General features: G+C 41.9%; 1 pseudogene; it reads right to left on the bottom strand.

Annotated features, from left to right (window-relative positions):
* Positions 1-331: 331 nt before the first annotated feature.
* Positions 332-24,899, bottom strand: part of LOC127204940 (ferritin heavy chain-like) — a 58,361-nt pseudogene continuing 33,793 nt past the window's right edge.

Genomic DNA, 24,899 nt, shown 5'->3' with positions numbered 1-24,899 from the left:
TGATCTTTGAAAGCATTATAGAGTTCTGGTTACTTCACACTGAGTTTTCTATCTGAAACACTAGAGGCCATGCCACACATTCCTCTTACACACCTTTCTTTAAATTCCATCAGAGAGTCGGGGAGGAGGTCTTTGTAAGCAAGTAAGATATTTAAATAACAAGCCAAAGAAATTTATCAAAAAACATTTTAACTACTGTCTTTAGTGAATTCACAATATTCATATTTCCTATTGTTTCTTCTACAGCATAAGAGAAAACAAAAGAGGAAGAAACATGGCATTTTCTTTCTTTCTTTTTTTTTTTTTTTTTTTTTGGTACTAAAATTTTATTTGAAGAAATGGTACAAATTAAAGAACTTAAGCAGATGTTTTGGTGCAACTTATAGAAAAGATAAAGGCAGACCAACATGCATGCACTGCCTCAGTGACCAGGGAAGTCACGTGGCTTTGGGGACGCCAGCTTAGCTCTCATTACTGTGTCCCAGGGTATGCTTGTCAAAGAGATATTCTGCCATGCCAGTTTCGGGGGCTCCCATCCTGCACAAGTTGGTCACGTGGTCACCCCAGTTCTTTGATGGATTTCACCTGCTCATTCAGGTAATGTGTCTCAATGAAGTCACATAAATGGGGGTCATTTTTGTCAGTACCCAGTTTGTGAAGTTCCAGTAGTGACTGATTCACACTCCTTTCCAAGTGCCGTGCACACTCCATTGCATTCAGCCCGCTCTCCCAGTCATCACGGTCTGGTTTCTTGATATCCTGCAGGAAGATCCGGCCACCTCGTTCGTTCTGCAGCTTCATCAGTTTCTCAGCGTGTTCCCTCTCTTCGTGAGACTGGTGGAGGAAGTATTTGGCAAAGTTCCTCAGAGCCACATCATCCCGGTCGAAGTAGCAAGACATAGACAGACGTAGGAGGCATACAACTCCAGGTTGGTCTGGCGGTTGATGGCAGCCTCTGAGTCCTGGTGGTAGTTCTGGCGCACTTGAGAGGCAGACAAGGTGGTCAACGAGGTGGTCATGGCGGCAGCGGAGCGAGGTGCGGTGGCGACGCTGGGAGCGGCGCGACGAGATTGCAGAGGGCTCAGGCTCGGAGCTGCCAGCTGGGGTCGGAGGGGCCAAGCACCGGGTTCCATTCGAGCACTGTTGAAGCAGGAAACCGCGGCGACTCCGGGCGAGAACATCTCGGTATTTTCTTTTTAATACAACTTTCTGTTTGCCCAATCCACCTGAGGCACAGCCAGCAGAGGTGAGCTAAACTCTGTCCCTGAGCTCCATTGTCAGGAACCACTGCTCTCCTTCCCTTTACTAGGAGGCCTGGGATCCTGGGGAACATTCATGTCCACCTAAAACATAGCTCCCAGAGGTGAGCACTGGGCTGTTCCCTGACCTCCATTGTCAGGCCCAAGGTTTTGCCTGCCTCCATGAAGAGTCCATCAGCAGGAACATCCAGCCAACACTAGCAACAGCCAGATAGCTAATGGTCATTATAAGAACACGATCACGAAGAGCCAGGGCAATATGAAACCACCAGTGCCCAGCTACCTTACTACAATGAATCCTGGATATCCTTACACAGCTGATGCACAAGAGGGTGACCTTGAATACAACCTTATAAGGATGACAGAGACCTTTAAAGAGAAAATTAATAAATCTCTTAAAGAAATACAAGAAAGCACATTTAAACAGGTGAATGAAGTTAATAAAACTGTTCAAGACCTGAAGATGGAAGTAGAAGCAGTGAAGGAGACGTGATAGGCTGTGGTCATATGGTGGAGGAGGAGGTCCCCTTCTGTCAGAGGTCAAGGGAAGGGGAATAAGGCAGAAGAAAGAGGGAGGGGGGGGATGGGAAGATACAAGTGAGGGGATAACAATCAAGCTGTAATCTGAATAAATTATTAAAAGGAAAGAAATAGAGAAAATAAACCTAGGATGAAAACCTAGGAAAGAAAAGAGGAACAACAGATACACCATCACCAACAGAACTCAAGAGATGGAAGAGAGAATCTCAAGCATTGAAGATGTGATAGAAGAAACTGATACATCTGTTGGCTCTGATTCCTTAACAATTCTACTTTATTAGGGATTTATTAAAGGCATATACCTCCCTTACAACCTAACTATCCTAAATAGGATGGAAAGGAGATTAGGGAGAACAAGAATGAGACCTTCTGGGTGTCCATTCCATGGGGGCAACTCCCTTGGTGTAATTCTCAGGAGTCTAGCAGTTCATCTACCCAACAGAAGAAGTCGCACCATCCATGGACTGAACTTGAAGGTATCCCTTGAGACTGCCACCACTGCAAAGCCTGAAACTCCAGGAACCTCCAATCTCCTCTCTGGTTCCCCAATCTTCATCTTGTCTCCCCCCTCACCCCTTCTTCCTCCCAAACAATGGTCCTTTTTGCAATACAATTTCCCTGGCCTGAATTGCATGCCCTTTGTCTTTTGTCTTGGGCTGATCCTTCCTCCCTCTCAGTCTATACTAAGATGCTTATCAGTTTGTAGAGACAAAGTCTCAGTGGGGTCAAGTATCCCAAGACTGTTTTCACCTTGGGCCCAGTCTAAAGCAAGATTACATTCTCTTCACATTCTTCAGTCAAAGAAAATCCCTGAGTCACAGTCATAGGGGAGGGGAGTAAGGGGAAAATGGGAGGGAGGGAGCAATGGGAAAATACAAGAGATGGGATAACCGTTGAGATGTAATATGAATAAATTAAGAAAATTTTAAAAATAAAAAAAAATTTATAGAGATAAAACCCACAACTTCTCAGACCAGTTCACTCAATTCAAATTAACCAGCCAACCAAACAATAAGACCATTAATAAAAATCAACCTATACAAAATAAAACTGTGGATTTGTACCATTAAAAAAGAAAGAAAGAAAGAAAGAAAATCCCCGAGAGAAAACATCCAGGAAATCTGGAATACTATAAAAAGACTTAACCTAAGAATAAAAGGAATAGAAGGTGAAGAGTCCCAGCTCCAAAAACTAGAAAATATTTTCAACAAAATCATAGAAGAAAAATTCCCCAACCTAAAGAAAAAGATGCCAATAAACATACAAGAAGCATACAGAACACAATTAGATTTGACAAGAAAAAAAAATATCTCACCACTTAATAATTAAAACACTAAATCTAGAGAACAAAGAAAGAACATTAAAAGCTGCAAGCAAAAAAAGATAAGTAACTTACAAAGGCAGACCTATTAGAATTATGCCTGACTACTCCAAAGAGACTCTAAAAGTGAAAAGGGCTTGAACAGATGTCTGGCAGCCTCTAAGAGACCACAGATGCTAACCTAGACTACTACACCCAGCAAAAATCTTAATCACTGTAGATGGAGAAAACAAGATATTCCAAGACAAAACCAAATTTACACACTATCAATCCACAAATCCAGCCCTACAGAAAATATGAAAAGGAAAACTTCAATCCAAGTAGGTTGACTACATCCAAGAATACATATGAAATAAATAATTCCACACCAGAAAAAACAAAAGAAGGGAAGCACACACACACTAATACCACCAACATCAAAATAAAGGAACTAACAATCACTGGTTATTAATATCTCTCAACTTCAGCTGACTCAATTACCCAATAAAAGACACAAGCTAATAAAACGGATTCAAAAACAGGATCCATCATTCTGCTGCATACACTGCCTCAACAAAAACAGATATTACCTGAGAGTAGAGGGCTGGAAAAAGGTTTTCCAAGAAAACAGGCAAAGAAGCAAGCTGGAGTAGCTATTCTAATACGTAATAAAATAGACTTTCAACCAAAATTAATCAAAGAAGATAGGGAAGGAAGCACTTAAAATAATGCTCAATGTCATTAGTCATCAGAGAAATGCAAACCAGTCTTACATCCATCAGAATGGCTAAGATCGAAAGCTCAAATGACAGCACATGCTGGTGAGAATGTGGAGAAAAGGAAGCATTACTATATTGCTGGTGGCAGTAAACACTTGTACAAACATTGTTGAAATCTATCTGGTGCTTTTTCAGAAAACTGGGAATAGCTTTTCCTCAAGACTCTGCTATACCACTCCTGGGCATATACTGTAGAGATACTCCACAATACCATACTACAAGGACACTTGCTCAACTATGTTCATAGCAACTTTATTAATAACAGCCAGAAACTGAAAACAATCCAGATGTCTCTCAAACAAAGAATGGATAAAGAAAATTTGGTACATTTACAGAATGGAACACTACTCAGCTATTAAAAACAAAGACATTGTGAAGTGTACATGCAAATGGATAGAACTAGAAAGATTGTCCTGAGTGAAGTAACCCAGACATAGGAAAACATGCATGGTATGCACACATTTATAAGTGGATATTAACGGCAAAGCACAGGATGACCATGCTACATTCCATAGACACAAAGATGCCAAGGAGGGCCCAAGGGAAAATGCTTGAATCTCACTGAGAAGAAATAAAATGGACATCTGAAGTAGACGGAGAGAGGGGACTGGATGGGGGGCGGGGCTAGATGGCTTTGTGTCACCTTGACACAAACTAGAGTCATCAGGGAGGAAGGGGCCTTAGTTGAGGAAATGCCTCCATAAGATGCAGCTCTAAGGCATTTTCTCAATCAGTGACTAGCGTGGGAGAGCCCAGTCCATTGAGATGCCATCCCTATCCTGGTGGTCCTGAGTTCCATAAGAAAGCGGGCTGGGCAAGCCATGGGAAGCAGGTCAGTAAATAGCATCTCCTTATGGCTTCTGCATCAGCTCCTGCATCCAGGATCCTATCCTGTTTGTGTCACTGGCAAGTGATGTGGAAGTGTAAAGCCAAATAAACCCTGTCCTCCCCCACCTGCTTTTTGGTTATGATATTTTGCCTCAGCAACAGAAACCCTAACTAAGACAACCACCATACCACTTTTTTTTTAGAGCAAAGTTTTTCTCTGGTCCCAGGAGCTTATCAATTGGGCTAGACTGGCTGGAAAATGAACCCTAGTGATCTATGTGCCTCCACCTCCCCAGCTCTAGGATTACATGGCCCTGCCACCACACCGATCTGTTTATGCGGGTACTGGAGATTAAACTTCTGTAACCTTCTCTGCATCCTGAGTCATGTAAGCTAATAGCCTCCCTCCTCCCTCCAGGAAAGATAGTTTCGATTCAGAAGAGATAGCTAAATGGAACAATGAAAAATCATTTTGTCTATCACTGGTTGGTAAAATTATTCTCATATTCCTTTTCATAAAGTAATTTATGGTATGGGGAAGGATGGAATCTATTAATTTTCATTGCACCGTCAATTCAGGATGTCACCCTTGCATCCGTGTTTGTCTTCGGGACCTTATAGGAAGGTGTGAAGAGCAGTGGGCCCGTCATCTAGAATGCTGAACTGGCATTGACTGTGCCTCCTTTAATCCTCATGGCTTCTGACCCCAGCCATCAGTGACCCTCTTCTGTTCCCTTGTGGATATGGCGCCTCTCAATCCCTCCCTTTCTCTTCTGCCCCCTCAGTAAGGGAGCTGAGGGGATGCCAGAAAGGAACTTGGATGCGTGTCTTTGATGCCAAACACATCACAGGAGCTGAGGGTATACATAGTGACTGAAGAGGTAGAAAAGGCACATGCGGGAGGGAGGATTGGGAGGATACAAGGGATGGGATAACAATTTAGATGTAATATGAATAAATTAATAAAATATATTTTAAAAAAAGAAAAAGAAAAGGCACACGAGCAAGAGCCAGAGATCTCTTAGTCTGCACATGTTTACCTGGCAGGTGGGACACAGTGTATGCTGTAAGCCTATGGCTTAAATGAACATGTGTGAGGGGCTATATGTGCTTAAGCATGTACAGAGGCCAGAGGATGGTGTCCTGGTCTATTACTCTTTGCCTTATTTTCTTGAGACAGGTTCCCTTACTGGGCCTGGAGCTAGGCTAGTAGGCAGCAAGCTGGAGAGATTCTCCTGTCTCCACCTACAGCATCACCAGAGTTTCAGGCACATGCCTGGCCTAGGCTGGCTTATTTATATAAATGCTGAATGTTTGAACTCGGGTAGCCGTGCATTCACAGCAAGCGTTCTTGTACATTGAGCCATCACACCATCCCTATCTGTACCTGGGCACATATGATATAGAAGGGTTTGGGTGGAGCTTCTGTTTGTTTGGTTGGTTTGTTAGTTGGTTCCTTTTGGGTTTTGCATTGGAATAGAGGTAGTCTGAAGCGAGGGAAATATACAGTGACTACGCAAGTTGAGTCAAGACTAACTAATCATACTGTTTACATCCTTTTTGGTCATCCTAAAACCAGAGGCTTAGTTTGCTATAAGCCAGTTGTGGCACATGTGTATACTCTCAACACATGAATGGGCAGGAGGCCCGTTTGAGGCCAGGTAGTAATACACAGCAAATAAATAAAAAGTGTAGTTTGGGTGTGATTAGGCAGAACTGACTTGTACCAGTATCACTGGTGCTGTTGTAAAGGACAAAGATTTCTGAAAATCAAAATTAATGGAAAAAGGAAAATGGACAGTGGAAAGGGACATTTCATTTTACTTAATATATTTGTTTTGTTTTAAAAGGCTTTTAGAGTTCCTGACCACAGACCTTCTCTGCTCTCTCTGCTCCCCCTAGCAGACCCAATCCCTCAGGCTTGCCCGTAGTACTGCAACAGAATACCAGCTGTAGCCTTCCTCCCTGCACTACGCTCCTGTGAATCCCACAGACCATGCCCTCTTGGCCTCCCAGAAATCAGCACCTAATCTTAGAACCACCCCACACCTAGATGCTAAGATTCCAGCATGAAAACACAACCAATAACAGCTAGGACAAAAAGACCAGACCTAAGAATAATAGGAATAGAAGAAAAAAAGAATTCCAGTTCAATGGCCCAGAAAACATTTTCAACAATATCATAGAAGAAATTTTTTCTAACCTAAAGGAAATGCCTATAAAGATACCAGAAGCATACTGAACACCAAATAGATTGGACCAGAAAGAAATTCTTCTTGCCACATAATAATTAAAACACTAAGTATACAGAACAAAGAAAGAATATTAAAAGCTGCAAGGGGAAAAAGCCAAGTAACGTATAAAGGCAGACCTAATAGGATTACACCAGACTTTTCAGTGGAGTCCCTAAAAGGCAGAAGAGCCTATACAGATGTCCTACAAACACTAAGAGACCACAGATGTCTACCCAGACTATTATTCCCAGCAAAAGTTTCAATCACCATAAATTTAAAAAAAACAAACAAGATATTCCACGATAAAGTCAAATTTAAACTATATCCATCTACAAATGCAACCTTACAAAGTGTACTAGAAGAAAAACACCCAAGGAGGTTAACTATTGGACCATGGCCCAAAATGTTGGACCCTGGGGGTCCAATTCAGGAAGGGGGTCGCCGCAAGAGACCACTCAAGTCACACCAGCTGAGCGGTATAGGTATAGGTAAAATTTATTACTGACATGTCAAAGGTCCCAATTGTTGATGTGTCAGGATCCCTCAGCACTCCGGAGGCAAAGGACCCCGAGTAGCTTTTACAGGCTAGTTTTAAAGGTAAAAACCGCAAAGCAGGTGGGGTTGCTTATCACTGGAATCTATATGGACATTAGGACATCTGGCCTGAGGGAACCTCGTGTGAGGACATCTGATATCTGCAAATTTGCATGTAACTATTCTGGGAATTAGAGTGGAACTCTTGAGGTTAGCAGTTCGGAGAACTGGGAGAGGTTCTCAAGCCACTGGGCAAGCAAAGTTGGACAAGCAAATAAGTATCTTATATTTTATAATTTTACAGTTTCTCATAACTATACTCATAAAAACACGGGAAACAAATAATCTCACACTTGCAAAAATCAAAATAAAGAACACACACACACACACTCACAAACACACTACCACCACCAAAAACAATATATCTATGGGGAGCCATGCTAAATTCATCCATGTTAGAAATCCTGTGCTCAAATGGATTGATCTAGAAATTATCATAATGAGTGAGTTTACCCAGAAGCAAAAAGAGACAAACGGTATATACTCACTTATATCAAAACACTAGTCCAAGGGATACATACCATGAAAAACTTTACTTACCAAGAAAGTGGGTCAAAAGAGAGGACATCCTATTGAGACTCTAGGCGAGAGTAGCATGGAAGAATGGGGAAATAGTAGGACCCACAGCGTCCTGGAAACCTACAATAAGAACTTTATAACAGGCAGATCTGAGTCCTGGGGTCCTCCGCAAACTAAGGCACCAGCCAAGGAGAATATAGGCAGTAAGCTTTGAACCCCTACCAAGACCTAGCCGACGAACATGATATTCTCCACCGTTGAGAGGAGAGTGAGATCTGACTCTCACACAAACTCTGGTGCCCCTTTTCTGACCATGTCCCCTGGATGGGGAGGCCTGGCGGCACTCAGAGGAAGGATAGCAAGTTACCAAGAAGAGACTCGATATTCTAAGAGCATATATAGGGGGAGGAGGTCTCCCTCAATCACAGACATAGGGAAAGAGGAGAAGGAGGGAAGTGGGAGGGAGGGAAGAATGGGAGGAAACAGGGGAAGGGCTAACAATTGAGAAGTAATATGAATAAATTAATAAAATTTTAAAAAAGGTTAAAAAAAAAAGAAATCCTGTGCTTAGGCTATACACTGTGACCTTCGTGTTGTTGACCCCTGCTGAGGGAGGTCTTGTGTTCTAGGCTATCTTTGGGTTATTTACCTTTGAAAGAAATAGGGACATCCTTACAGGGAACTAACCAGAGCTTTGAAAGAAATAGAGACATCCTTACAGGGAACTAACCAGAGGATTAAGGAAGTTCTTACAGGGAGCTACTCAGGCAGGTGATTGTATTCTTGTCTGAGGGCTAGGGGAAGTAGGATTAGAATAGATCTTTTTGACCTTGCTATATAAAGTCTTATTTGTCTTGATCAGAAATTTCCAGATTTTGGCTCAATTTTCTAGAGTCTCTGTCCCCACTTTCAATCTGCACTCCCTCTTTCAGGTGAACCCTGGTTAGATTTGTCCCAAATAAGAGACCACAGATGTCTACCCAGACTATTATTCCCAGAAAAAGTTTCAATCACCATAAATTTTTTAAAATCCAAGATATTCCATGATAAAGTCAAATTTAAACTATATCCTTCTACAAATCCAGCCCTTGTCTCTATTATACATCCACAGTGCCTGGCACAGTTTGGAGTACACAGTTACCCTCAAGGCTTTTTAGTTACATTAACATTTTCTATGGTTTATGCAGAGATTGTTCATGTCATCAGCATGAGCCATCCTTTCTTTAGGGACAGAGTGTACATAAGTTCACCTGGGTTGTATCTATTCTGGTAGAAGTAATTGATGAGACTCATCTATTCATCAGAATGTGTTTAATGTATCTTCATATTTCACTTTTTATTATGTGTATTTGTTTATTGTGTTTGCATGGACACGAGCATTCATGTGTTGTGATGCACATGTGAAAGCCAGAGACTAGTGTACAGAAGTTGGCTCCCCCTCAACCATTTAAGTCCAGGGAATCAGACTCAAGGCATCAGGCCTTGTAGCAAACGCCTTTCTTTACCTTCTAAGCCATCTCATTCACCTGTATTTTCATGTTTTAAGTGGGAAACATAGGATACGGGGAATACTTTCCAAAATAAATTGAGAAAACTCATGGTTAAGGACATTAAAATAATCTTTCTTTTAATAATGTAAAAAAAAAAACAAACTGAAGAGTAGGCAGTTAAAAGTGCTGAATTGTTCTTAATGATTTCAAAGGTCTTCAAAGACAAAAAGCTACAAACATTCTTTAAAAAAGAAAAAAATCTATAAATGGCAGGTGAATTTACAAGTTTGGAAGTGTTTTAGGCTAGGTGTTCATTTTGGGGATGTGTTTAAATGAGGTAGTGATTGACAAAACTGAAACGTTATGGAAAAATTCCAAGAGGACACAGAGAACAGATAGAGCCTAAGAATGAAAGTATATACAATTTAGCTCCACTATGGGGATGGGCCATTAGGCTAAAGGCAGGAGGAAAAAGAAACCATTTAACACAAAATGAAATAAATAAACAACCTAGATGCTTTCAATGTATTCTGTTTGCTTTTGTTTTAAAGTGTTCTCTTGGGTTCAGAAGTATATCAGTGCAGAAGGGTAAAGGAAACCAGAGCCATACCCACTCACAAGGTTGGATCCTCACAAAACAAGAGAAAGAAGACGGCTGCCCATGTTAGCATCTCTTGGCCTTGCTATCACGAGTAGTGCTACATTGTTTTTTACAGTCCCAATCAGACAAATTCTTAGCAGAACACCTAAGTATCTAGGTGACTCAACCAACTGGACTAACCAAGCAAGAAATGAAAAGAAATTCCAAAATGAAATGAGGGCCAAAGACAAAGGGCTGTGGATGTTCCAGATTTAAATTCTGTCCTGAAGAGAGTATTAGGCTTTATTTTAGGAACTCAGCCAGAAATACTAACAGACAATGTTTCCTCTCATTACAGGGAGCTAGCCAGACTGTGGGGCGGGGGAGGAGGAGCTATTCTCACTCAGAGGGGTAATAAACAATGTCATTTGAAGATATTAGAACTGAGGCCCACAAACAGAAAAACATAATTTATTTTATTAATCATCATTAGATTTCCACAGAGAGCACGAGATTATCTCACACTCAGAGAAGAGGAGTAAAGGGCAGAGTCTGGGAAACACTGGTGTTGACACCCCAAGCATCCCATGTTAGCACTTACATACAAAAGAGGGAAAGGTTAGCACAGTAGAATCTTAGAAGGTTCAGGTGACAATACCCTGTGTGGAACTATTGCGTACTGAGCAGCAGTTATTATTAAATATAAATAATAGATTACAAGTTGCCTCTAAAATGCTCCTATATGACAGGCAATATGCTATCAAGAACTAAAATGAGGAAGAAAATACACGCCAACCTACAACTTGGTAAATCGGGACTATTTCTCAGAGTTGATATTTTTCTGAAGATATAAGCAGACAAAAGAACTTACGTAGAAGTTTTCACACAAAGCATAATATCTTGTATTTCTTGCCACAGACTCACTCTGCAAATATAATTTTAGCAGGGAACGGTACTCCCAGCCGATTTGGCCCACAGCTTCCTCAGTCTTAGGAATGCACCCAGGCTACTGGTTTACCAAACTTTTTGATATATTGACTTTTCATTGTACTGTCACGGGATTATTCAAGGACATAAATGATTTCTTAAGCAGTTTATCGTTTGACGGGCATGCGCTTTTCTTTTCTAGACTGTGAGGCAGTATATGACACTAAATATTTCACCACCTCCAAACATTTACTGAGACAAAATCAGAATCAGCACACATAAAGAATATGTAATAAAGCAACAAAGCAGACTAAAGCGTATACAAAGGGAATGCTAAGGACAATGTGTACCATAGAGAGAGGTAACAGTAGTCTGGAGAGATTCAGGGGAGAAATTATGAAGGATGAGGACATGAAGTGAATTGGTAAATGTTGAAAACTCAGATAAATGAGGCAGCCAGGGTAAGGGCAGAGTATGGGAAATGGTGCAGGGGTCTCAGTTCACTCAGTTTTTCTCATTTGAATGTACTTAGCTCCTATAGCAGTTATGACAGAAAACAAAGGAAGACAGAACATTTATGAAGATGACATTTCTTGAATGTCAGGTTTTGGTCTATACTTTAAGGTAAATAGACAAAGGAATTCAAGCCTGTAATGCCAGATACTTAGGAAGTTGAGGCAAGAGGATTACCAGCAGAAGGCCAGCATGGACTACAGAGTGAGTTCAAGGGCAGCCTGAACAACTTAACAACAATTGCTTCAGGCAGTAAAGAGCTTGCAGTGCAAGCATGGAGACTAGAGTTTGGATCCCAGGGCCCTTGTAAAAAGCTGGGCACAGCAGTGTGTGTTGATAACCCCAGTTCTGCAGTAGAGTGGAACAGAGACAAATAAATTTTCAGAGCGTGTTGTCTAGTCTAGCCGAGTCAATGAGTTCTGTGTTTAGTGTCAGATGCTGTCTCAAAAACTAAAGTGGAGAAATCTGGCCATAGTGGTAGACACCTTTAATCCCAGCACTTGGGAGACGGAGGCAGGTGGATTTCTGAAATCGAGGCCAGCCTGGTCTACAAAGCAAGTTTCAGGATGGCCAGAGCCATACAGAGAAACCTTGTCCCCCAAAAACCAAATAATAGTAATATGGAGAATGATTGAGAAATGTACTCAACATTGAATGCCGTCTGCACACATGTACATGTGCACATACCCACATGAACACATATATACACGAACACAAATAAAACATAAAATGGGGCACCAGGAGATGACTCTACAGGTAAAGTGCTTGATGCCAAGTTTGACAGTCTAAACATGATCACCAGGACTTATGTGGTAAAAGAAGAAAACAGAATCCTGTAAATTTTTCTCTAACTTTCACACACATGGTGTGGTATATATGCACCCCAGACACACACAAAATAAATACATAAGCAAATAAATAGGCAATTTTTAAAGTAATTTGGTTTGAGGTGTGGCTTAAGGGTAAACAATGTGTGAGTCCATAGGTTCAATAGCCAGCATCATTTTTGAAAATTATTTATGAAAACTGATGGCTGTAGATTAAACATACAGTCACAAACCAGATGAGTCCTAAGAATGAAGGTGGAGAAGCCCCTAAGCAAACTATTCAGTAATCCAATATGATCAAATTACATTTATCTCCTAGTGCCCAAAGGGCACCAGTCTGTCCCTAAACAGATTTTATTTGGCCTACATGCTTCTAGAAAATTCCAGCTAAACTGCAAACAGTTAAAATTGAAATATTTGGGGTAAGGAATGTATCTCATTTGGTAAAGTGTTTGCTTAGCATCCAGGCATGGGGATATAATCTGTAATCCTAGAACTCGGGACATAAAGGTGGGAAAATCAGAAGCTCAAGGTCAAAGCTCCTGGAATGGCTCAGTGGGTAAAACAAACAGTGTGACAACTTGAGTTCTATGTTCAGAAGTCACATAAAAAGCTGGATACCGTGGCATATATGTGTAATCTTAGCACTCCTGTAGCAAAACAAGAGGCAGAGAGAGAATCATGTACAAGCTCATGGGCCAGCTAGCCTGGAAAACACAGCATGGCGGAAGCAACAAGAGAGACCCTGCCTTAAGCAAAGTGGAACTCAAGAACGAGAAGCTGTCCTCTGACCTTCACATACAGGGGATGGCCTGCACATGCACTCAATCATAATAATAAGTACAGTTTTTTTTTTTTAAAGTTTAGGGTTATCCTCAGCTATATAAGGAGTCTGAGGTCAGGTTGGGCTATACAAGACCTTGTCTCTAAAAATAGGAAACTAGATGGGCATTTCATAGTGTGACCTGAATTTAGACTTCTCTAGCAAGTTTGTCTCAAAATGTCCTGTCCCTGGAGCCAAGTTGCCCAATCTAGCTTCTTCATGCATTTTCTAGAAGATATTCCAGTGGAAACCCAAAGTCTTCTCTTGTTGAAGTGTTCCAACAAGAGACTTAAGCGTGGAGGCCTCATACCCAGCTAGTGGTGTCACTGAGAAGTGCTTGGGTCATAAGTGATAGTCCCACAAAGAGATTAATCTTTTTAGCTCAGAATATAATAATAAACGAGGCCTAGCTGATGGAAGTAGGCCACCAAGCTCATCCCTTTGATGTGTATCTTACCCTCAGTCTCTGTCTTTCCCTTCTTTTCTCACTTCTGGCCACTAGGAAGTAAACAGCTTTGTTCCATCATGCATTTCCTCCTAGATAGTTCAGCCTTCCCTCTGCCCACAGCATCACAGACAGATGGTCATGGACTGAAAGTTTTGAAATCATGAAATAAAATAAAGTTTCTGTTTTAATTTGATTTCTCTCTGTCATTTTGTCACAACAATAAAAAAGAATTGACTAGCACGCCTATCAGATACCTTTATACAAAACTGTAGAGGAGTTGATGGTTCTCAACCATGTTGCCCCTTCAGGGCTATTTTTCTCCAGTCAAATAAATTTGTGTTTTTACAAAACAGATAATTTTTAAAGAGTGGGGTTTTGCCCTCAGGGTCTCTTTTCTGTTGTAGAACAGGAGGATTTTCTTTAGTGGCTATGCTGGCTAGTTCTTTGTTAACTTGATACAAGCTATAGCTATCTGAGAGGAGGTTACTGATTAAATTCCTCCATAAGATCAGGCTGTAAGCAGGCCTGTAGAGCATTTTCTTAGTTAGTGACTCACTGGAGACGGCTCAGCCTATTTCATGTCTGGCCACCCTGGGGTTGGTGGTCCTACATTCTAAAAGAAAGTAGGCTGAATAAGCCATGGAGGGCAATCTAGTAAGTAGCACCCATCTAGTAAGTAGCACTCCTCTATGGCCTCTGCATCAACTCCTAACTTCATGTTCCTACCTTGTTTGAGTTCTTGCCCTGACATCTGTCAATGATGAACTATGGTGTGGAAGTACAAGGCCAATAAACTCTCTCCTTCCCAAGCTCTTTTAAGTCATGGTGTTTCATCACAGCAATAGTAACACTAATAGGACAGGAGTTGGTACCAGGAGTCAGGTACCACTCCTGTGAAAGACCTGATCATGGTGTTTAGGGAAGAACTGTGGATCCAAAAAGATTTTGAATCTGTAGGCAGAAAAAAAATAAATCATTGGGTGTTCAAACCTTGGTGAGCTGCTCTATAGAAGCTTGAAAGATAAGAATGCTGAGCGCACTGGAGATAGAAGATGGAGGGTTAGCTTGTGAACTTTCAGAGGGTCATTTGAGAGTCCTTCAATGACTATCAGGTGCATTTTCTATTTGGAATTAAAAGTCTGTGGTTCTGGCTAGCTGGTGTCGAAAAAAAAATCAGCTGTGATAAACGCAATTCCAAAACCACTGAAATAAAACCTCTGCTTTGCTGGGACAATGGATACTGGTCAGTTGGAGCTAGAGAATCCACCGTAACTAAGAAGAGCCCAGCATCATTGAGTTGGAGTCTTCTGGCAAGTGTTTCCTCAGGGTCAGCACTCAAACCTTGTGTTCTAGAGGTGGTCAAGGTTGTACCTTGTGCTAGCAGCTTAGTTTTGAAGGATTGAAGGGGTTATGGAGAGCAGCCGAGGCTTGGCATTATTTGGCAGGGTTGGACTCCCTTAGGAGAGCCCAGAAGATTCTATTGGTGAATGTGTAGGCTCATTTCAGCAAGAGACCCCAGCATTTTGGAGATGCCAGTACCATGAATGACCACTAAGAATAGCAGCAGTGGTGAAGTATAGCCAGCCAGAACTGAGAAGCAAAGCTGTGTGTGCTGCAGAAAGCAGACCCAGAGAAGTGACCCCAGGCCTTTGGAAGAATGCAGAAGCTCATGGATACTGAGTTATTTACAGCTGGAGATTGTTTTTCCTTAGATTTGATTGTCACTGTGTCCTGGTTCTTCCTCTTGAAGTAAGAAAGTATTTATTTTTGATTTTATAAGAGCCCACAGTTGAAAGACATCTGATTTTAAGAGACTTTGGATTTGAAGAGACTGACTACTTTAAAGAGTCTGAATTTTTAAGTTATTGAATTTACAAAGAATGTGAGACTTTAAATTTTTGGAATGTTCAGGTAGAAAACTGTCTCTGCCATCTTTTCATTTGGAAAGCTACTAACCTGTACTCCTGGCATACTCAGATAATCAAGTTTACTCCTTCTCAAGTCTCTGAGGGAAGTGATGACCAGGTAGCTTAGTTTTACAATGAAGCTTAATTGTTTAGGGGTTAAGATGTTTTTAGGTCTAGATAGGTCTTCTAAGTTGATAATGACAATATGTGATGGAGATTGATTTACATTCAGAAATTTAGATGCACCAAGATAGGAAAGATGTCTTCTTCAAGGCTGTCAAATACAAATAGCCAAAACACTAAGAATGTAACATTTATATAATTCCTGATTGTGTCACAGTTCTTCTTGCCATAGGTAATCTATTATATATGTGTAATAATATAAATGTATATATATAAAAATAAAATAATTTTAAAAAATAAACATAAACCAGTATAAAAATGAAAAAAACTTGGAACGTTTATGATGTAATGTTGATATTTATGTGTGATCTATGAGATGAATATGAAAGGAAATGCTATGGCTTAACAGTGAGTCTTCGCAAGTCAAGTTGACAAAGGATCAATTTTTTGGCCTAATTTTATGTCAATTTGACATAGGCTAGAGTCGTCCAAGATATGGGAATCTCGAGTGAGAAACTTCCTCCATGAGATCAGGCTGTAGGCAAGCCTATAGGACATTTTCTTAATTAGTGATTAATTATGTGAGAGGGCTCAGTCCCTTGGTGGTGGTGGTCCTGGGTTCTATAAGAATATAGGCTGAGCAAGGCACGGAGGGCAAGACAGTCTTGAGCACTCTCCCGTGCCCTCAGCCTCCAGGTTCCTGCCCTGCTTGAATTTCTATGCTGCCTTCCTTCAGTGGTGGATAACACTGTGAAAAATGAAAGCTAAATACACCCTTTCCCCCTCAACTCACTTTTTTTGTTTTGTTTTGTTTTTTTGTTTTTCGAAACAGGGTTTCTCTGTGTAGCCCTGACTCTCCTGGACTCACTTTGTAGACCAGGCTGGCCTCGAACTCACAGTGATCCGCCTGCCTCTGCCTCCTGAGTGCCGGGATTAAAGGCATGCGTCACCACCACCCGAATCAACTCACTTTTGGTCACGTTGTTTCCTCACAGCAATAGTAACCCTAAAGAGGACAGTGGTGTTAATCTTTTTGACAATTACAGCTACTCAGCTGGTTTCAAATCTGCCCTCTCTGCAGCTTTATAGTTGCGTCTTTCTACACCAAACTGCACATTTCTCATACATTTCCCCTTGGTGCTTCCCCAAGCAAGATAAGAACAGTGAGCAGTAGCCATGACAACCGGAATGCTATCCTATCATAAACATTTTTTCTTCCACAGAAATTCATCAATTGCTTTCAAATTCATTTCAGAGTATGCATCAACTAACTGGAAGTTATTTTGGACATGTTATATCCAGAGATAGGAGGGAGTGCACACGGTATTCATAAATATTTGAGAAGTGAGGAAAGAGAGGGGGATAGAGCTGTAAAAAGCAAGCAACGGCTAGCCTGGGAATGAGTTAAGTACCCTCCAACATCTCACAGGCCAAAGGATAACTAACGTTCCACAACAGAGTTTACTAGCCAGACTGGCAATGCATCTGAGGAGCACGTTCTACAAATGTCTTGCAATGTCTTTCCACATGACTACTCTATTCAAACCTCAACACGCTTGCTACACCACTACCAACGCAATTCTAAAGGAGCCTTGACAGATGCTTCTGGAATAGTCTCTTAGGTAGTAACCAAGACTAAATTAGAAGAGCAGAGAGTAAGATCCAGACCGTGCGGCATCCTAATGTCTGTGAGCCTGTAAGCTTCTGTTTCTAAGTGTGCTGCCCTTGGCAATTTTAATGTCATTGTTGCATGCTGAGTGCTGTGCCAGAGAAGGTGCTAAGGGAAAGAGAAAATGCTGGTGGCAGAGAAAAGAGTGAAGAATAGGAAATATGAGTGAGCCCACCAGGCTGAACTCCAGGGGAAGGAGTCCTGCCTTGTGCTGATAAAACAATGATTTCCATATGACACTGCAACTTGTCAATGGTGGGAACTACATTGTATTAGGCAGGGCAAGATCTCTAGAGGACAAGAACCAATGTAGTGTGTGCGGGCGTGCGGGCATGAGTGAGTGCGTGCGGGCGTTATAGAGCAAATCTATTAGATTGGTTTACAACAATGGCACTTGCATGTTGGAGAGGCAGAGAACCCAGCAGTGCATCGTTCTGTGCAGCCAGATGCTTTGACAATCCCAGTCTGGTAATGAAAGCCTGGGTGATGTCTGGGGGAGCTTCTGATGTTGAGTCCAGGCTGGAAGAAGAAGCTAAAGCCGCCATCACTGGAGGATGGCAGTGGCAGAAACCAGTGATAGACACTCCAGTTCCGAAGAAGAAGCAAAGGCAGGCAGGAGCACACTGCTTCCTCCTGAGCCTTCTTGTGTCTGGGTTGCCCATTGGAAGGCACTACTAGCTTTAAGGAAGGGTCTTTCTCCTCTAATTAACTTTCCGTGGAAATTTCCACAAAAACACACTCAGAGGTATCGGGGGTGATCATCCATCATATGTGCCTCGTTCATTTTAGATTTCTTTGGAGCTTATATAGATCATCTTACTGTTTGTATTTAATGAATAGTGGTATAGAATAACAATGGTTAACAAGTTCTCTTTGTGTTATTAGCAAATTAAACTTTTTCTGTACATTTTCAGGGCCTAGAACGTAGCCATTTTCTTAGCTTTATTTTCTGACACATGAATCAGAAGTAATGCAACAACAACAACAAAAATCCCTAAATGAATGTATAAAGATAGAGCAATTAAACCTGGCGTGGTGGCATGTGCCTTTAAACCTAACATTTTGGAGGCAGAAGCAAGAGGATCTCTGTGAGTTCAAGCTCAGCCTTGTCTACAAATTGAGTTTCTGGACAGTCAGGACTTTTATGAAGAGAGAAACCCTGTCTCGAAACAAACAAGAAAAAAAAACAAAACCAACCAAAAGATAGGGTAATTAAGAAATAATAATAAAGACGTTTTCTTTGTATGTAGTTATCTGGTCATTCTGAACTCACATAGAATCATGCTAGGTAATTTAAGCTATTTAAAGATTTATTTTAATTTTTAGTAACTGTGTGAGTGCACAGGTATGTGTGAGGGGACTCACATGGGTACCCCGGAAGTCTGTAACACTTGGAGCTAAGTTACAGACAGTTTTGAGGTGCTGCTTTGAGTACTGGGATATAAACTCTGGTCCTTATGATAGAGCAACAAGTGCTTTTCATCACCAAAGTATCTCTTAGGCCCCACCTTGGTTATCTCAGTGCCTCCGTTATTCATCAGGGAAAGATTGTATGTTTGCCTTCTTCTGGGTTCTATGCTAAGGTCTAAAACAGTTCTATATTTCATGGACCTTCAACTCACAGTCATTTAGAAAAGACTCATGAGAAGAAGTGTGCTTAGGCGTTTGAAGAAGTCTGGATGCAGTGTTAGTGTGACTGGAATGCAGTTCTGAATGAGAAAGGGGACAGGTGGTCCTCTAGACTAGGAAAGAGAAAACCCCCAGCGAAGCCATCTTAATGAAGAAAGCTAGGCATGTGCGGGCCTCTCATTAATCCCAGCCCCATGATATTCATATTCAGACATATCCAGAACCAGAGCCAGAAATTGAGTCTACCTTGCTCTCACGCCCAACCTTGTGCTGCCTAGCCAACCTGCAAGGACTTACATCCTTCCCTAATATTGTTCTTCTCTGCGGAGAGGACAAGATGGGTAGAGCTAAAACGGCCACCAAATTGCCAGCCAGACCTTCTCTGTTGCCATTTCAATCTTATCAGCACATTACAGGATGCATCCCACAGGACCCTTAGCTAACAGCTGCGATGAGGACAGTTGTTAAAAACAACAACAACAACAACAACAACAACAAAAGAGTCAAAAGACTGCACTACAACTCTCAGGGGCAAAAAAGGAAATGGACTTCCCTCAGCCTCCCCTTCCTTTCATTCTGTGTTGGTGCATCTAGACCTTCTGACCTTCACAGGGTTTACAAGCTAATTTGTGGGTGTTTCGCCCTGTTTCTCCATTCTTCACCTATTTTGGGGCAAGAATAAAAGTCACTGCTGTTCAGCCAGAGATCAGTTTTATTGATGTGACAATGGTGAGGGGGAAAAAAGATCCAGCTTGGGTCAAAGATTGGTGTCACTCTTGAGGTCAGAATCTAATTGCGTGGTATGGGTACTAAAATGCTACTGTTGAGGGGAAACCTTCACTGAAAAGATGTATTCTTGTAGCTGATGGCAAAGAAGACAGAGTATTCACCCTGCGGAGAATTTTCAAGATGACTTTCTTAGCAAGGAAGCCAAATGAACAAACCAAGAAAGCTGTGGCAGCATGGATTCTGCTAAGACTAAAAAAAAAAAAAAAAAAAAAAAAGGCTGCAGGAATAGAGAACAATCAGAGGGACCCGGCAGCACTGGGGTCAGCATGAAAGACAAGAATAAAGAGACAAGGGCCTCCAAGCCTGATGACCTAGTTAATTCCCCAGGACCAAGAATTGACACCTGAAAGTTGTCCTCTGACTTCCACAGTTGGACATGGCATATTCTTTATCCTTCCCTCCCTCCCTCCTTCCCTCCTCCCCTCCCTCCCTCCCTCCCTACCTCCTTTGTTTCCTCCCTCCCTCCCTACCTCCTTTGTTTTCTCCCTTCCGCCTCTTCTCCCACCCCCACCCCCATCTCATACACACACACACACATTAATATTTTAAGGATAAAGAGATGGGCTATGTAGGCAAAAGAGGATTAAAGAGCCAGAAAAGGAGGGTGATGATATCAAGAAAATGCTGGTGTGAAAATACCCTAATGAGAATTGCATTTTACCAAGTTAACCAGGCAGTCTGAGAGGTGGACTCAAGTAGGGCAGGTGACTATCGAAATGTTGGGAGAAAGCCCAGCATAGTGACTCACTATGTCATAATCTTAGCATGTGTGAGTCTGCGGCAGGAGAAGTGCAACAAATTCCAGGGAAGCCTGGGCTACAGAGTGAAGCCCCCAAAGAAGAAAACAGACAAACAAAAACCCCAAAAGTTTGGAGGATGCTATCATGTTTACTTCACTAATGCTTCAAGAAAGACCTGTATGACACAGAGGTGTAAGAGCTGGTCCCTTACAACACGAGGAAGATCAGAACCTTTAATATGAATTGATCGTATATCCACTTATCCAAAACCTAAGATTTACAGTGTTGGCATACACACGCCAATGCTCTCTAAGAGCATCCTCTATTCTGGGTTGAATATGAGTGACAACAGCATAAGATTGCAGATCTAGGCCAGGCGTGGTAGCACACACCTTTAATCCCAGCACTCAGGAGGCAGAGGCAGGGGGATCGCTGTGAGCTTGAGGCCAGCCTGGTCTACAAGGCAAGTCCGGTCTACAAGGCAAGCCCAAGACAGCCAAGGCTACACAGAGAAACCCTGTCTTGAAAAAAAACAGAACAAAACAAAACAAAACAAAAAAAACCATAGCAGATCTAAGGTGACCTGAATGACGTATCCCACCATGGGAAATTCTACATGAACTTTTATATCCAGAAGAAATTTTCTCCTCTCACACTAGCATTTAATGCACGACATAATTCCAGAACTATTAACTTGCTTCCCAGAGAGCCACAGGTGAAATTACAAGGTAGGTGGCTACCACAGGACAGGGAAACATATAGAATTTAACTCTTCTTTAGCAATCTTAGCTATGGCATTCATGGGGGTTCAGAGACATGTCAAACTTATCAGTACTTTTCAAAAGTTTGATCTAAGCATTGAGCAGAAGTTATAGTAGTTAAAGGTTAATGGTTAGAAAAGATAACCAAAAACCAGCCCAAGACACCTTTGGCTCTTGTCGTACACCCTACCATCTCTCCATAGTCACCGTGTTCCACTCAGCCATGGTGGCAGTCTGCGGAGTCTTTGATACAGATTGCGGCCACTTCAGAGAACTACAACTCTGTATAACCTTTCGTTGTGTTTCCGTGTAAAGTATGAATACATATCTCAGGCTGCGGATCCTAACCGCTCTTTTTAAACCTGATTTCTCTCCTCACACACTAGCGTTTAACATGCAGATTAATTCAGAGACTGTCACTTTGTGTGCCAGAGGGCTGCAAGGTGTTTGTGCTGACGGAGGAGTGCGGAGAGTTCTCTGATGTAAAAATATGGTGATGCCTCCCCCCCCCCCCATCTCACATGATTTACAGTGCATATGTCAGTAAGATACACCCACTTAGAACTGGTGGCCGATGTTAGCTAAGCAGCTCTCACAGAAGGAACATGTGATTTTTTTTTTTAAACAGTCTTGCGAAGAGAAATTAGGTTGTCCAAGCCATGAAAAACTGAAGCACAAAGGAAAAGGCAGCGATGAGGATGTTCTTCCTGGTCCACCATGTGCATTAAAGGCAACGGCCTCAGAGAACCAAAATTAAGTTGGGCCAAAATGTCTGAGTCATCCATAGTCTGTACTAAATCTTGCCTGATATCTAAGAGAAACCATATCCAAATTGTATTTTGTGGCTTTACTGATGCTAGTTTGTGGTAGTATGAAATCGCTGAAACTAATAAAATACATAAGCAGTGAGAATGACAAAGTATGGATTGATTCTCAGAGTAAAAATACATTGAGGATTGTAGTTGTAGCCCTACAGGAGAATACTTGCCTAGCATGCACAAAGTCCTGGGTTCAGTCCCAGCACTGCATAAGCCGGGTGTGGCGGGCAAATGCCTGTGATCCCAGCACTGGGAAGTGAAAGCAGAAGATCAGAAGTTTGAGGTCATCCTTCGCTACCTAGGGGGTTTGAGGCCAGTCTGGGATACACAAAACTTGGGGTGGGCAGGGGAAGGGGCAGGGGGGGGGGAGCAGAGAATGAGGAGCAACACCAAACTAAAACCCAGAGACCAGCAAGTAGGAGGACTGGCTTTGTGAATGAATCCAGACAAAATTCTAAGCAAGTTAAAATGCATGATGGTGTTTACAGAGCAGGTTAGTAGTCACCTTTTCTATGGGTGTGATGGGGACTTTTGGATGCTGATAGTGTTTTATTTCCTGGTCCTATTAAATTATTACATGGTCGTGGAGCTATGTCCATTTTGTGGCAGTTCTTCAAGCTGGATATATGCTATGCTTTTTTTGTTTATTTGTTTGTTTTGTTTTGTTTTTTGGTTTGGTGCTAGGAACAGAGGCAGGGGCATCCATTCACTGAGCATGTGCAATATCACTGAGCTATATCTATAGTCTATAACTTTTTTTAAAAATTAACATGTTTAAGTATTTTAGATACTTCTTATCTGTAGACCTATACAGTATTTGTCCTTCTGTGACCAGCTTGTTTGACCTAGCATGACGTCCTCCTGGCTTGTCCATGATGTTGAAAATGGTAGGCTCTATTGCATCTCTTTACAACATATTTACCTATTACTCTGTTGGTGGAAATTTGTGTGGTTTCTAGGACTTCATTCCACTTATATGAGTTTTCTAAAAAAAAAAAAAAATGTCACTTATAAAAGCAAAGAATAGAATGGTAGTTTCTAGTGAGTGGCACAGTGGAAAGGCTCAGCTTTGTTCTCTGGATACAAAGTTATAGTCCACACCAGCTTAACTAGTTCTACATGTCTGAAGATCTGTCGTCGCAACACAGAGCTTGTGGTCAGTGAGACTAGATTAAAAATGTGCTCAGATCCTAGGTCAGTCTGGGATTAACTGTCCTTATCCCCAGGATCTGGGAGGCTCAAGCAAGCAGATCTCTCTGAGTTAGAGGCCAACCTGGTCTACAAAACAAGGCTGACCTGTCCAGGACAGCCAAGGCTACACAGAGAAACCCTGTCTCAAACAAACAAACAAACAGAAAAGTCCTTATCATCATACACACACACACACACACACACACACACACACACACACACACACACACACTGCCACCACCACACACACACACACACACACACACACACACACACACTGCCACCACCACACACACACAAACCACATGTACACACAGAGAACATACCATATGCATACACCACACATGTGCACACACACACACACACACACACACACACACAACTATAGACCCCGGTACCTGATGTTTGAAATGAATAAAAGAGACAAAGATGCCCCAGTGGGTCCTGGGGTTCCAACATGCTCCAAAAGGCTGCCTGTGCCTTTCCTTGGTAAAAGAAACCAGAGAAGATGTTGCTGTTAACAGTGGTCACGCTGCTGTGTGATGGGATTCTTGAACTCATCCCTCTTTTATAGTTTGAACTTTGTATCCTTTGACAAACTCTCCTCAGCTTCATAGTCTCACACTCTACAACCACTAGTAAAGCTTCCTTCCATGGAGTCAACACTGTAGCTTCCTCTAAGAGATGTCTTGGAGGTGCTCTGGGTGGGACCTCACAGCATCTTTCTTTCTGTGCCACATCCTTTCTTTTTAAACTTAGCATAATGTCCTCTGTGTTCATTCATATTGTTGCAAATACCAGTATTTCCTTCCTTTACAGCTGAATACTATTTCACTGTGTCCATGCATCACGTCTTCTGTACCCATCACATCCACCAACACTGTCAGTATGTGTCACGCCACTGTGGCACAACAGAGTGCCCACTGTTAATAATAACATGTATCCTTTTTTCTTTTTTTTTTTTTTAAGGATTTATTTTTATTTATTATCATGTATACAGTGATCTGCCTGCATATAACACCTGTAGGCCAGAAGAGGGCACCAGATCACATTATAGATGGTTGAAAGCCACCGTGTGGTTGCTGGGAATTGAACTCAGGACCTCTGGAGGAGCAGTCAGTGCCTTTAACCTCGGAGCCATCTCTCCAGCCTCCCTTTTTTTCTTAAAGTGTCTCTGTGTATAGCTTATGCCGGCGTCAAATTCAGGAGTCTCCTACCTCAGCCAGGGTCCTGAGTTCTAGGATTACAGGCATAAGATGCCAGGCCTGAAAAATGCTAGGAGACTAAATACTATGAATTCTCACTAGAAAATTTTAACTGTTAAGTTTCAAACCCAGGACAAATAGCTGAGGCCTATTTAGTGTAAGAAAAAGGACCTGGCCTCCAGGTTCTCCCAGCATCCCCCTGTCCCTAGTGGTTGGGATACCCCAGCCTCTACCCTGAACTCTACAGCTTAGAGGCTGGGCTGCCTTCCCCGCAGAGGCTCTTCCCTATATAATCCAGAAGGAGGGAAATTTGTTTTGCCATTACTGTATTTTGGTTTTGTTCTCATACAAAGTCTCACTTTACAGCCAATGTTGGCTTTTAACTCACAGTGGTCCTCCAGACTCA

Source organism: Acomys russatus, chromosome 21, assembly GCF_903995435.1.
Source record: "Acomys russatus chromosome 21, mAcoRus1.1, whole genome shotgun sequence".
NCBI classification, from domain to species: Eukaryota; Metazoa; Chordata; class Mammalia; order Rodentia; family Muridae; genus Acomys; species Acomys russatus.
The sequence above is the reverse complement of the archived record's forward strand: the minus strand, read 5'-3'. Positions and strand labels throughout refer to the sequence as shown.